Source organism: Mugil cephalus, chromosome 10 (genome assembly GCF_022458985.1).
Source record: "Mugil cephalus isolate CIBA_MC_2020 chromosome 10, CIBA_Mcephalus_1.1, whole genome shotgun sequence".
Lineage (NCBI taxonomy): Eukaryota > Metazoa > Chordata > Actinopteri > Mugiliformes > Mugilidae > Mugil > Mugil cephalus.
Genome location: NC_061779.1, coordinates 21,214,431 through 21,229,317, shown reverse-complemented (window position 1 = coordinate 21,229,317; position 14,887 = coordinate 21,214,431). Strand labels below are relative to the sequence as shown.

The following is a 14,887-nucleotide window of genomic DNA, read 5'->3' as shown; positions in this document are numbered from 1 at the left end:
TTTTGTTTTGTCACTAAACGGTCTGTATGACAAACATAGAAGGACAATTTCATTTGCTCCCCACCGATCGTGGATGCTGTGGGCAAATTAAAGGCTTGTTTCCTGTTAACATGTATCCGTGTATCTACTTTTCAGACCCCCAGTTTCCTCCATTCCGCTGCTTAAGTGGTTATACAAAATAAAACCAATAAACAGCCATTCATTTTCCGTAACCGCTTGTCCTCTGGAGGGTCACAGGGGGGCTGGAGCCTGTCCTACCTATCATTGGGTTGGAGGTAGGGTACACTCTGGATAGGTCCGCAGTCTATCGCAGGGCTAACAGAGAGAGAGAGAGAGAACCAATTTAGAATCACCAATTAACCTAATGAGTATGTCTTTGGAGAACATGCAAACTCCACACAGGAGGGCCCCAGTCAGACCCAGAACCTTCTTGCTGTGAAGCATCAGTGCTAACCACTGCTCCACTGTGCCACCCATAAAACCAATTAACAGTTCTCCCTAATAACTTTGACTCGCCTTGAGAAACACTGGGACAGCCAGTTGGACGCCTTGATTGCGTAGCAAACCGCACCGACTGCTAACTTGAGCATGTAATTAAGTACTCTATAGCTCGGCAGGATTGTGACTCTTTGCTGGATTAAGGAGAGAACATCCCCATTGTCTGTGAATCTCATGCTCATTACGGGAAAAGAATGTCTGCGCTTGGCCCTTATCCTGATTCCTTTTCTCTATTTTACCCACGAAACAATGATACTGCTAACAAATGTGGAGGAAAGAAAGTTTACCGTGGTAATAAGGGCAAAGGTACAGTATGTGTTGGCTAATTATGTTTCCTAGGCAAGCTGCCGTTGGAGGAAAAAGTGATGACGAACGCCAGTGCATGAGGAACTGTCAAGAAGTATACTTTGATATTTATTACACAGGAGCATGTAACATGTAAATTAAATTCAGATGTTTCACAAAACAAAATGAAAGATACGTCTGAGATTATGTGGTCATCTGCCTAAAACGTCGAGTCTGTTTGATTGAGAATCTCAGTCTTGTAGCTCGATCAGATGTCTTCTTGTTGTGACGTTCGCTATCAGCAAGTGCAGCGTTGCTGTAAATACAGGGAAGTAAGCCTCTGTCACACATCAATTCCACTGTTTCCCTTGAATTAGACATGCATATGCTACACAGGCTGGGCGATCTGCAGGGAAATTCAGGGGCTGAGCGCTTCTCGCGAGTCATAATGGGGTTGAGAAAGCAGAAATACTCTCATGCACAGAACTACAATTTTGTGCTTGCATTACCCCGGAGGAGCACACTGCAAATGCTAAACAAGGACAAGAGCAAGTGCCTGGGTTGCAATGAAAGTTGGGACTGTCTTCTGTGTGGATGGACAGAAAGTACCGGCTTTGCTGGAGGTACTGTTCAATAATTCATGGTTTTGTGTGATTGGCTGCAGCACTTTTCCATAACCTTGCAAAAGCATCTGTTTGCCCGGCTTAGAGAAAGTGCAGGTGCATCACTTCTCCATTGTGGATATTTACTGTAACGTCTGGGAAGGGGATAGAGTTAAAAGTGCCACGTGTGTGTGTTTCTGGGTGGAAGTACTAGCCTCACATATACATTTAGTAGGAAATTACTGTTCGTTACACACAACAGTCTCACTTGCATTTAGTCCTGTTCAAGTAGGAGCCGACACATTTTAGCACTTAACCACAGTTCTTTAATAAAAGAAAACCGTTATTACATTTACACCAGAGCAAAAACAAAGTTAACCTTTTCCACTTGGCAACACCTGGGTGGATATTGCAAGTTATAAATGAGCACAGGCACAGAAAAATATATAAAAATAGATAATGGATAATGGCCCCAAAATCTCAAAAGGGATTCTTCTGTAAGCACATAAATCTCTTGTCTGCACAAATTATTTTAGGTCTCCCACAAGACGCTAAATTGTTCACACAAATATGCTATTTTCTGGGCCCATGTGAGCTCTCCACTAAGTCCTCCTGTTGTTATGTTCAGTTACATTGTTGTGAATTAATCTATGCAGTCATATTGAATGAGGTAGTTATCCAATCTTCTTTTGATCGTCTTAAGTAATTAATCCTCAGTTTGAGAAAAATCAAATCTGTGTCAGAGATGCTGATTGATACTTTCAGGTGTACTCCCACATCACAATGAGATGTGTTTAAAAACGAAATTCACATCTTCCCATTTTTGTCAGTTTTTCGCAGGCAAACTGAAAGCAGCTCTCAGAGGTACATACCTTGCATGGCAGATTATGGCAGGTAACTGAGTTTTAATGTGGAGGTGCGATTAATGGTATTTGTCCTTTTGATTAATTGTTTATTGCGCCTGAAAAAACTCATTGTTAGAATTTTATTGTCACGTCAAGGACTTTGTCTGAAATATCAACATATTCTGTTTACCCTGCATGTGTAATACTACTACTAATAATAATAATAATAATAATAATAATAATAATATGACTCGTTGGAACCAGCATTTTTTTTTTTTTTTTTGCTGAAGAAATGACCAACCCTTATTTAACTGTCAATATAATTATGTGTTAACACAACTTTTAGAGCTTGAGTCCAAAGTGAAGCTCCCAGAGACAGCTGATAGGCTGCACGATGTTGTGAGGTAACAGAAATTACAGAAAATCTGAAACTACATTCAGACCGGACAACATTTCCAGGTTTTGCCATGACTGTGGCTGCTTTGCATGTTCATCCCCACAGAATCAAAAGAGAAGCTTTCCATTTATAGTAAAGATTGTGTATGGAATTTCAAGTACAGATAGAGCAACATGTATAGCAAGAAGTTTACACTTCAGATATTATGACGAAAGTTAAATGTGCGCCAAATAGCAAATGAGGACGTATTCCAGACACAGAAAGACGCCGCAGCACTTGCTTTTTAGTATGACAGATGCATTTATTGATTTCACTCAACTCCCTGCACTCATTAAAATGTTAATTCAAAGCCATAAAGGGACTTACAGAACCAAGAGGAGAGTCTGGGAGACGTCAGTCAAGCATCGGTTCTGTACGCCCACGCAGCCATAGCAACGGATTTAACCGCTGCAATCACCTGTGAGGGCTTAGTATGTTTGTACAGGGCGCAGTGTGAAGACACAGTACAACACCTTTCTCATTTGTATTCAGAGTCAAGTCTTCCCATATACTCTGAAGTCAGGCTTTGTTGTCTTTAATGAATATATTTATTTGACTTGGCCAAGGAGAAGAACACACACCTGAATATGTCATAAGCAACGCTTTGAGGTACAAATCAAAAATCTGCTGTATATTATATTACAAAACAGAAAAAAGGATCAGAGCTGGGGTGTTGGATTTCTCATGGACTGCTGGTTATTGTGACCTTTCCACATAATCTTTACATCTAAACCTCCATTTGTGCTCGTTTGCCACGGCTTTTCCACCTAACGCTGTGACACAGCATTACAAGGTTAGGAGCCCGTTGTTGCTTCTAGTCTCACAGTATCGCGCAAACATTCGGTCAGTTCTGTAACAATGCAAAGGTATTCTCTCAGTCAGTTCAAGCTCAGCATGAGTGATGCACCTACTGATTTGTGTGCTGAATGGAAATCCCCTCTATGTTTGCCATGAATGTTTTTACATCAGTGTTTCCACCAACATGAACTGTAGCATTCCTTCTTGCTTCCATTCACCTTGCATACCTCACACTTTTAGTACAACTGTCGCTTGCAGACGATCACTGCGCAGTGGTTGGTTGTTCAAGGGATGGACAGGAAGAGGAAGAGGAGTGCAGATCACTGGTACATAATTTTGTCATCTCCTTCTGAATGTGGCTGAGACCAACAGACTAACTTCTGAAGGAAGATTATTGCTACACAGCCCAAGTTTATCCTGGCAGAGAATGCTGAAATGCTGGAGGAAGCACCTAGGCCTCCAAACTGACAACATACTGAACTGAGACACACACACAGAGAGTCTGTTGAAGAAGGGGATGAGCAGACTCTATTTCCAGAGATCCCTCCGTGTGCAGCAGGATGTTTGAGTTATTCTACCAATCTGCTGCGGCCAGTGCAATATAATTTACTGTGGAGTGCATGAAAGCTGGCGACACCAACAGACTGAATGAACTGATCAAGGAGGCCGCCTTTGTAATTGGCTGTAAACCTGACATATTCGTTGTTGGAGGTGGAGAAGAGGACACTGAACAAACTGTGATCCTTTCTAACAGTCCTGATCACCCTCTCCACCACCTACGGGACAGGCAGCGGAGCACTTTCTCTAACAGACTGATTCAGCTCCGCTGTCACAAGGGCTGATACGGGAAATCTTTTCTGCCCAAAGCAATAGCTCTTTATAACTCTTTACAACTCCTCACCTCTGTCTGACGGAGAACTCTAAGCTTTATATTTTTCTGTCAGCTAAGCCCTGCTTTTTATCGCTTAAATTTGTACACTGCATTTTAAGCTGTTTTATTTTACATGATTATTTGTTGTGTATATTAGGGCTGGGTATTGCTACTCATTTCATGAATAGTTTCAGTTCTGATTCAGGTTGATTTGGTTCACTTGATTTCAATGTCATTGTATTTACTGATATTGTCATTGATGCCAGAGATTTGTGTTATTTCCACAATATTTTACCTGCAGTTTCAAATCTTGCATGAACTTTGTTTTTGTCATACCTTTCAGGCCTGACGGTACTCTCAGGGTTGTAGGTCCTGTTGTGGTTTGCATCTCCCTTACACGCGAACTCATCTCATTGTGTAGTTGTAGATTTGTCATGTGAAACTAACTGCAGTGAGATTTCTAATGAGAGGATTCAGGAAATTTTTAAAAATTGATCAGAGGACTTGATATTGTATTTTTCAAAAGAAGATCATTTTGAATAGCAAAAAAGTGACGCTTCAAGCCGAGCCCTGCTATTGAGCTATTGTATTTTCATATGTGCTTCGGGATCTACAGTTTCTGTCTATGGCAATACCTTAATCTTCCCTAAAACAATTCTTTAAAGTCATTCAGCTGCTGTTTTAACAAATGACTGCTTTACTGATTTCCTACAACTGTCATATCTCCTCTGGGGTTCAGTGCTAATTAGTAAATGTTAGCATGGTGTCATACTGAGTTGGTAGATGTGCAGCATGTCTCAAATCATATACCTGTTCAACGTAGGCATGTATCGGTTGTCATTGCGAGCATGACGATGTGTTTAATTGATGCCTTCAAAATGCCCTCAGACTTTTCAACACAACAATCCATATATTCAGGTTTTCTTTTGGTATTAACAACCTTGTAACTGGAAAATTACTTTGATGTCTGAGTTCACAGGTTGTGACCTGACGTTTTCTGAAATGTCACGTTGAATGTAAGCTAATATATTGCAATATGGACCCCTTCATGCCCTACATCACTGTGACGTCACGGTGTTAGCTGGAGGCAAAACAAAGAGAAGCTTGAGGCGAATACTGTCATTTTCAACCATGAAAACGTCATCTTTCTGTATTTGAGGGGGTCAAAACCGAAAAATCTGAAACTGAACTGAAATTACTTTACGTTAATGCTTATTTACGAGATTCTTGTTACATGTTAATGCTAATCACTAGCTAACGCAACATTAGTTGTATGTTGGGTGTCCGAGTAGAAGTTGCATTTGCTACGTTACCCTCCACAGTGGTTCCACTTCTTCATAATATCTTTGTTTGAGAGGCTTCAATTGATAAAGACAGCCCCTCTGTGTTCGTAGGGACAAAAGTTATCATTCAAATTCTTCTGCAAAACTTGCACATGTCTATTTAAGACATTGTTATAGGCGTCTTAACAATTTGTATGCCTTCAACTTTTCTTTTCATGTAGACGCTGGGTTTCTTACTTGGGTACGTGTAAATGTCTGGCCATTGTATAGTGGGAAGCCCTTTCAAGTTGTCCATCACTCACTGGATGGATCCCGATTTGACAAATAATATTAAGTTAATAATTATTTGGGGGATTCTTGTTACATGTAATGCTAGTGCTAACCGCTAGCTAACACAACTTTAGTTGTACGTTTCTGGGGTGTTCAAGCAGAGGTTGAATTTCCACTGTGGTTCCACTTACTTCTTGTAATATCTTTGTTGGAGAGGCCTCACTTGACAGAAGACAAACTTGACACAAAGACAGACCAGACTTCATCCCCTCTGTATCCTCCTATGGTCAAATTGTCCAGGGGTGTAAGGTTCGGTGAATATAGTGCCATCAGTCAGGGTCAACTTTTTAAAATTACACTCACAGTCTCAGGGAGTGAGTGTATTAGTATATTCTCTAAAATATGCGTTTTCCTCATTCATTTGTGCCAAAACAATCCACTCAAATATGCTATCCGTCTTTTACAGGCTATAGTGTTTGAGATGTGTTCATCCAGTTAAGCCCCGCCCTTCAAAAATCATCACATTGTTTACAAATCGTGAAGGGGCCTCAGTTTATCAGTATATATTTGCATATTTGAGTATTTGTAAATCATTACAGATGCCAGAAGTTTCCTAAAAAAAATCCAAGCACTCCTTGTGTCATAACCAGTAACCCAAGATTTCCAGGTGAAGGCAGCACATTGTATATACAACCTCACAGTGTTACCTGTTGGTTATAGACAATTGTAGCAGCATATAATTATGCGGCTGGGCGTGGCCAGGAGCCAATTATGATGGGGTCGTGGATAAAAGAGTGGCCCCTCCTACGCCTCCTCCCTCTGTCTCCCGCTGGCGTAATTGCCGGGACGTCCTGTGTGGCTGCAACGGGGGCTGTGGGTGGATTCTGGCTCCATGTGGTCTCCTTGTCTGGTAAATGCTGGTAGCGGCTCGCTGCTCTTGCCTCGTCTCACTGGTTGCATGAACAGGTGCTGTACCATAAGGATCAAGTCCATCACCTCCATTGGCTCCCTTCCGTCTGCATGACCTCTGCTGCTTTGTCCTGCTTCAAGTTCCTGTCCGTCCGTGCAGCTGTTTCCCGGCTCGGGTTTGGCTGGCTCCGGCGTGCTGCGGTGCTTTGCTGCCGTCCGTCCTATTGCGCTGGTCGCCCACCTGTGGTTGGGTCGTTCGCCTTCGCCGCGGCTCGTAGCAGCCCGTTCTCGGCTGCCAGCGTCCGCTCTTTTTTTAGTGAGGGTTTCGTGACCCCTTTTATCTGGTTCACACTTTCGGATTTCGTTTTTCATTCAATTCCGATTGTGTTCAATTGATGCTGGCGATTTGATTTGTATTAGCAGTTTTATCATTTCATCTGGTGATATTTTAACTTTGTATATTTGCTGATTATATTTGGTGCTTTTCTTTTTGTTTCAGGGGCTGACGGCCTGTAGTGGTGTGGGTGATCGTAGGAGATCCTCCTGTCTGCTGTGCCGTTTCCAGGGATGTGGGTCGTTCACGGGTGTGCTCTTTTCACGTGTGTCTGGGGGAACTTTTACTTTGGGGACCCCTCCTTTCGCTTGCCCTAGCTACTTTTAGGCCGAAGCCCTTGATTAACTTTTGTTTTTGCATTTTCTTTTGTTTGGATCCTTTGTATTAATAAAATATTATTGTGACTAATTTCATGGGCCACGTCTCTTGCTTGCCGAGCAACGGACCTGTATTGTGTAAAATCGAAGATCTGGTAATAGTAATGTCCTTAGGGTGAGTACCTGAGGTGGCGTTGTCTGGCAACAAGTATACTGATTTCAGTGTAAAATAACTAAGTACAATTTATTAGCCCTACCGCCCCGCCACACTTGGCGTTGCCGGCAGGATCGCTCTTAAAGGCAGAGACGTGTGTTCCTGGTTGGTCTTTCTTTTTTTTGTAGATGCTCTGATTACTTTATTTTTATTTATTTTTTTTCTCTTGCAGGCACATTGAAGCAAACTAAAGGACAAAGCAGCAGTGGTCTTCATTGGAGTTCATGGAGGTTTGGTGAGATTGCTTCCTGACTATAGGTTCAATTTATATGGTGCTAGTGTAGATAAGTGCTCTTCCCATTGCAATTTTGCTGTAGTCATGGGGGAAGAACAGGACCTCAGAGAGTTAGTCGCACAGCTACAAGCAGAAAATGAGCGCCTGAGACAGGAACGTGCTGGCCCTAGTTCATTACCATCAACCTCCTCCGCGTCCTTTATGGCCCCTTCCACTTCCGGTGCCCCTGTGACAGAGAGACTGGTGTTTGTACCCCGTGATAGAAAGTGTCCCACCTTCCGGGGTAACACGGGCATAGGTTTGAGTGAATGGGTGGAGGAGGTCCAGGCCTGTATGAGGGCTCGGCATTTGTCCCGGGCTGACCAAGCATTTTTCCTGTTTGACCACTTAGAGGGTGAAGCTAGAGATGAATTGAAATATCAGTCCAGTGTTGTGAGAGAGGATCCTGGCCAAATACTCACCGTCTTGCAGGAGCTATATGGGTGTGCCGAGTCTTATGTCGCACTGCAGGAGGCCTTCTTCTCTCGGAGGCAGCAGGAGGGGGAGACTCTTCAGGAGTTCTCCCTCGCATTGCTGGGCCTCATGGAAAGGGTAAGACAGCAGGCGCCCACTGGCATGCCCAATGCTGAAGCGTTGTTGAGGGACCAGTTTGTGGAGCATGTTTTGGATGGTTCCCTGCGTCGGGAGTTAAAGCAGCTTGTGCGTAGACAGCCTACCTCCACCCTGCTTGATGTCCGTGCAGAAGCACTTAGGTGGGAACGCGAAGGTTTACCAGGTGGTGTTAGAGGCCGCAGTCACTCGGTCCCCTCTGTGTTCGGTATCCAGTACCGTGTTCAAGGTGGTGCAGGTAGTCCTGCCCCCTCTCCTCCCGTATCCGAGATGGCTGACATGAGGGAGATGTTGCAGCGGCAACAAGAGCAGCTTAACCAGCTTACAGAGAGCATTGCACAACTGCGTAATTTTCCTCAGTCTGGGCGTCCATCTCGTTTTGGCCATGTAATATGCAGACGTTGTAATCAACCTGGCCATTTTGCAAGGGATTGTGATGGAGTGCGCGCACCGCCCCATTCACATGCCCAGTCACCGCCATTAAATTCCAGTAGACAGGCCCGTTCTGCTTCCAGGTCGGAAAACTAGTGCCCACCGAATTGCAGAGCCACAGTTCGGATGGGGCCACTACTGGCTCACAAGCTGTTTCCAGTGGCTTGGAGGCATCTAAGCTGATCTCATCTTGTCCCCATTTAGAGGTGGATATGGGTGGAGTGAAGGTCCCTAGTTTGGTCGATACTGGGTCAATGGTCTCCACCATCTCGGAGAGTTTTTTCCGACGGCATTTTGAGACTTGGGGGCAGGAGCGTCTGCAAGCCTGTCACTGGTTACAGCTTCGTGCTGCTAATGGCTTGGCCATCCCCTACATTGGCTACCTGGAGCTCAAGGTACAACTGTTTGGCAAGGTGATTCCCCACTGTGGAGTGTTGGTTGTACGGGACCCTCCTGGTGGTGTGCCTGCTCAGGTGCCCGGTGTTTTAGGTATGAACGTTATTCGTAAATGCCATCAGGAGCTTTTTGTGCAGTACGGTGAGGCTCTGTTTTCCCAGCCCTGTGTATTTGAAGCCACTAAACCCCTGGTGCAAGCACTACAGTGTTGCCATCGTGGAAATATGCATGCCCCGCATGATGGCCCAGGGAAAGCGAAGGTTCGTGGTAGGAAAGCTTGGCGGATTCCTGGTGGGGTGATGAAGATGGTGGCAGCCACTTGTTCTGAGCAGTTCTCAGGCCCCACAGTGTTGTTTGAACCCCAAGAGAGTGGTCTGCCGGCTGGGTTGCTAGCTTCCCCAGCCTTGGTTCGGGTGGTCAGAGGTACAGCCTACATACCAATTGTTAATGTGGGCTCGGTCGATGTGGTGTTGTACCCCCGCACGGTTGTTGGCACACTACACGCTGTCAGCGTGGTTAGCCTTCCTCCAGGAGTTGAGGAGTCACCACGTGTAGCTTCGGTATCCTCTCAGATAGTTGTGTCCACTCCGCTACAGCAAGTCGAAAACATGGACTTGTCTTCACTGCCCGCTGATGAACAGGGCCAGGTGAGGTCCCTGCTTAGGCAGTACAGCTCTGTGTTCTCGGCTCATGATGGGGATCTAGGCTGCACTGACCTCATCTCCCATGATATCCCTTTGGTTGATGATGTGCCAGTTAAACAACGCTACAGGCGTATCGCCCCATCTGAATATGAGATCGTGAAGGAACACATCAACCAGCTACTATCCTCTCAAGTAATTAAGGAGAGTAGCAGCCCCTACGCCTCACCTATTGTCTTAGTGAGGAAGAAGGATGGTAGTCTGCGTATGTGTGTCGACTACCGACAACTTAACAGTAAGACTCGTAAGGACGCTTTCCCCTTGCCTCGAATAGAGGAGTCCCTCGATGCGTTATCTGGTGCCTGCTGGTTCTCTACTCTGGACCTGGCCAGTGGCTACAATCAGGTGCCGGTTACTGAGGCAGATCGGCAGAAGACGGCTTTCTGTACACCATTCGGCTTGTTCGAATGGAACAGAATGCCATTTGGCCTCTGTAACGCCCCCAGCACATTTCAGCGCTTGATGCAGCGCATTTTTGGGGACCAACAATGTCAGTCGCTGCTACTGTACCTGGATGATATTGTTGTGTTCTCATCAACAGTAGAACAACATTTAGAGAGGTTGCGCATTGTGCTGGGTCGTCTTCAAAAGGAGGGCCTGAAGGCAAAACTGAGTAAATGCTCTTTCTTCCAGAAGGAAGTAAGTTATTTGGGGCTCGTGATATCAGGTGAGGGTGTCTCTACTGATCCAGGCAAGGTGGAGGCAGTGGCCAAATGGCCAACACCCACCACAGTCACAGAGCTGCGCTCATTCCTGGGTTTTGCCAGCTATTATCGGCGCTTTGTGGAGGGGTTCGCCAAATTGGCGGCACCGCTACATAAGGTGGTAGTGGAGTTTGGCAGCACCAAGACGACAAAGTCTAGGCGTGGGGCCATTGGGTGTTGGAGCGAGGAGTGCCAACAGAGCTTTGAGGCACTGAAGACGAAACTCATCACAGCCCCAGTGCTCGCTTATGCCGATTTTTCACTCCCGTTCATCTTAGAGGTGGATGCTAGCTACGGTGGTTTGGGAGCTGTTCTTTCACAAGAGCAAGAAGGCAAAGTGAGGCCAATAGCCTATGCTAGCCGGGGGTTGAGGCCTTCGGAAAGGAATATGGCGAATTATAGCTCCATGAAGCTGGAGTTCTTGGGCCTTAAGTGGGCCATGACTGAAAAATTCCGAGAGTACTTGCTTGGCAATAAGTGTGTTGTCTTTACAGATAACAACCCGTTGAGCCATTTGTCGACAGCTAAACTGTCAGCTACCGAACACCGGTGGGTTGCACAGCTAGCTGCGTTTGACTTTCAGATTAAGTATCGGTCGGGACGGAATAACTTAAATGCTGATGCTCTCTCCCGTCAGTGTCCACCCGGTCCTCATGATGTCGGGGCCATGCTCCCCGGTACTGTAATACCTGAGCCTTTACAGCAGGCTTTAAAGCTGAAAGAAACAGACGTGATGCAAGCAGCGGTTATAGCCTTGCCACAGCACACTCCACCTGAGCTTTGTGTTCTGCAACAGGCTGACCCAGATATTCAGAGCCTCTTGGGGTTTTGGGAAAAGGGGAGGCGTCCCAATCGGGAGGAGCGGGCACAGTTATCTCAGCCTGTATTAGCCTTGCTTCGGCAGTGGGACCGCCTCATCCAGAAGGATGGTGTTCTGTATCGCCAGGTTTTCCGTTCAGATGGTGCTGAAGCGGTTTTTCAGCTATTGTTGCCAAATGTGCTAATCCGTGAAGTTCTTACTCAGGTCCACCAGGAGCATGGGCACCAGGGTGTGGAACGAACATTGGCACTTTTACAGTCCCGGTGCTACTGGCCTGGAATGTCTGTCGACGTGGCCCAGTGGTGTAAGGGATGCGAGCGCTGCCAAGTGGCCAAGGATGTTCACCCTACAGCGCATAGCTATCTGGGTTGCCTGTTGGCTTCACGTCCAAATGAGATCCTTGCCATTGATTTTACCACCCTTGAGCCCACTCAAAATGGAGTGGAGAATGTTCTGGTGATGACCGACGTGTTTAGCAAATACACAATGGCTATCCCAACTCGGGACCAGCGGGTCCCGAGTTCTGGTATCTGGTATCTGAAAGGTTCTGGTATCTGAATGGTTTTATAAATTCGGTGTCCCTGCTCGCATACATTCTGACCAGGGTCGTAATTTTGAGAGCTCTTTGATCCAGCAGCTGTGCCACTTATATGGCATTGTGAAATCGCGCACTACCCCATACCACCCAGAGGGGAATGGTCAGTGTGAACGGTTTAATCGCACGCTGCACAATTTATTGCGTACCTTGCCAGCCTCTCGCAAGAGGGACTGGAGTGTGTGCCTGCCCCAGGTGCTTTATTGTTACAATACCACTCCCCATCAAACTACGGGTGAGTCGCCTTTTTTCTTGATGTTTGGTCAGGAGCCTAGGCTGCCTGTAGATTTTCTTTTGGGTCGAGTGGAGAGCCCTGTGGGTGGGACTGTTCATGAATGGGTTTGTGAACATCAGACTAGGTTGCAGCTAGCATTTGAAGGTGCCACAGAGCGTTTGCACCAGGCTGCAGAACGCAGAAGGCAAGTCCATGGTAGGCAGGTTAAAGAACAGCCACTGCAAGAGGGTCAGTTGGTCCTCCTACGGGACTTTGCGGCAAGGGGACCCCATAAGATTCAGGACCGGTGGAGTTCCATCAGGTATGTGGTGCTGAGGGCACCTCAGGGAGGTGGCTCAGTGTACACTATAGCCCCGGTAGAGGATCGGACCAAGGCCAAGCAGGTTCACCGATCTAAGCTGAAGGCTGTGGTCGGAGACGGGGGGTCTGATTGTGTTTCCCCTTCACCACCTCTGGTAGACCTTTCCGTTGAGGAGGAGTGTTCAATTGACTATGAGTTGTTAATTCTGAGACAGGAGCCCTCTGTAGGCCATCCTGTGCAAGCAACGGGTTCTGATGCTGGTCCATCTGTTGGTCCGCTCTGCTCGGGCCCTGTGGCCCCACGCCGGACTTCACGGGTAACTGCTGGGCAACACTCCAATGTCCACCATCTTCCTCGACCTACTAGAGAGGCAGAGGCTGCTGCTCCTCCTGCCTCTGTGTCCAACGCAGTCTCTGCATTATTTAGACCATGGAACTAACGGAGATTGTGTGCCAAGTGTCCATCGTCGGGTCGACGATGCAAGGTGGAGGGGGTGGAATGTAGCAGCATATAATTATGCGGCTGGGCGTGGCCAGGAGCCAATTATGATGGGGTCGTGGATAAAAGAGCGGCCCCTCCTACGCCTCCTCCCTCTGTCTCCCGCTGGCGTAATTTCCGGGACGTCCTGTGTGGCTGCAACAGGGGCTGTGGGTGGATTCTGGCTCCATGTGGTCTCCTTGTCTGGTAAATGCTGGTAGCGGCTCGCTGCTCTTGCCTCGTCTCACTGGTTGCATGAACAGGTGCTGTACCATAAGGATCAAGTCCATCACCTCCATTGGCTCCCTTCCGTCTGCATGACCTCTGCTGCTTTGTCCTGCTTCAAGTTCCTGTCCGTCCGTGCAGCTGTTTCCCGGCTCGGGTTTGGCTGGCTCCGGCGTGCTGCGGTGCTTTGCTGCCGTCCGTCCTATTGCGCTGGTCGCCCACCTGTGGTTGGGTCGTTCGCCTTCGCCGCGGCTCGTAGCAGCCCGTTCTCGGCTGCCAGCGTCCGCTCTTTTTTTAGTGAGGGTTTCGTGACCCCTTTTATCTGGTTCACACTTTCGGATTTCGTTTTTCATTCAATTCCGATTGTGTTCAATTGATGCTGGCGATTTGATTTGTATTAGCAGTTTTATCATTTCATCTGGTGATATTTTAACTTTGTATATTTGCTGATTATATTTGGTGCTTTTCTTTTTGTTTCAGGGGCTGACGGCCTGTAGTGGTGTGGGTGATCGTAGGAGATCCTCCTGTCTGCTGTGCCGTTTCCAGGGATGTGGGTCGTTCACGGGTGTGCTCTTTTCACGTGTGTCTTGGGGAACTTTTACTTTGGGGACCCCTCCTTTCGCTTGCCCTAGCTACTTTTAGGCCGAAGCCCTTGATTAACTTTTGTTTTTGCATTTTCTTTTGTTTGGATCCTTTGTATTAATAAAATATTATTGTGACTAATTTCATGGGCCACGTCTCTTGCTTGCCGAGCAACGGACCTGTATTGTGTAAAACCGAAGATCTGGTAATAGTAATGTCCTTAGGGTGAGTACCTGAGGTGGCGTTGTCTGGCAACAAGTATACTGATTTCAGTGTAAAATAACTAAGTACAATTTATTAGCCCTACCGCCCCGCCACACAATGATACCTTTTATTGATGCAAAAGTGTGACTTATTCCACTGAGATGATACAGCTGATGGTTTCCAGTCCAAAGCTGATCAGAATTGATTCATACTGAGTTTATTACTTTTGGCCACTCTGATTGCATACACTAGTGCAGCCTATCCTAAAAAACAGTGCGGTCTAAGCATAGAAATCATCCAGCAACAAGCTGCAACAGCCAACCACCACAGCTACTCACATTTCACTCCATGTACACACACAGTACCTCGGAAAGGGTAAATCCACTTTGGTCACTTCAAAACCGACCAAATGTGCTTGACACTGCCCCATCTGGCAACTGGCACCACTTCCACTTCTACCAGTCTATTTCAAAGTTGCATCTGAAAAGGTAAAATACGTTTTCAACAAATCTTTCTGTGGCACATCAGAGAGTTTATTCCTGTCAGGCCAACCAGGCGCTTCAGCCCCTGAAGTGCTCTTGCTTACATCCACGGCTCCACTGAGGAGAAAGATATCCACGGAGCTATACCCACCAGCCTTCCATCCATCCACTGCTGATTCCTAATCCTGTCTGTAAGCTGGATCGCAGTGGGGTGTCCTGACCGCTTA

The 14,887-nt window shown here is 46.5% G+C and overlaps 2 long non-coding RNA genes across 2 annotated transcripts; both read left to right on the top strand.

Moving 5' to 3' along the window:
- Positions 1–6,758: 6,758 nt before the first annotated feature.
- On the top strand, positions 6,759–7,539 carry LOC125014409. Its single transcript, XR_007113508.1, has 2 exons — positions 6,759–6,798; positions 7,297–7,539. It is a non-coding gene; the product is annotated as an uncharacterized LOC125014409 (long non-coding RNA).
- A 5,582-nt stretch (positions 7,540–13,121) lies between these two features.
- On the top strand, positions 13,122–14,115 carry LOC125014410. The gene is made up of 2 exons (XR_007113509.1): positions 13,122–13,374; positions 13,873–14,115. It is a non-coding gene; the product is annotated as an uncharacterized LOC125014410 (long non-coding RNA).
- Positions 14,116–14,887: the final 772 nt, after the last annotated feature.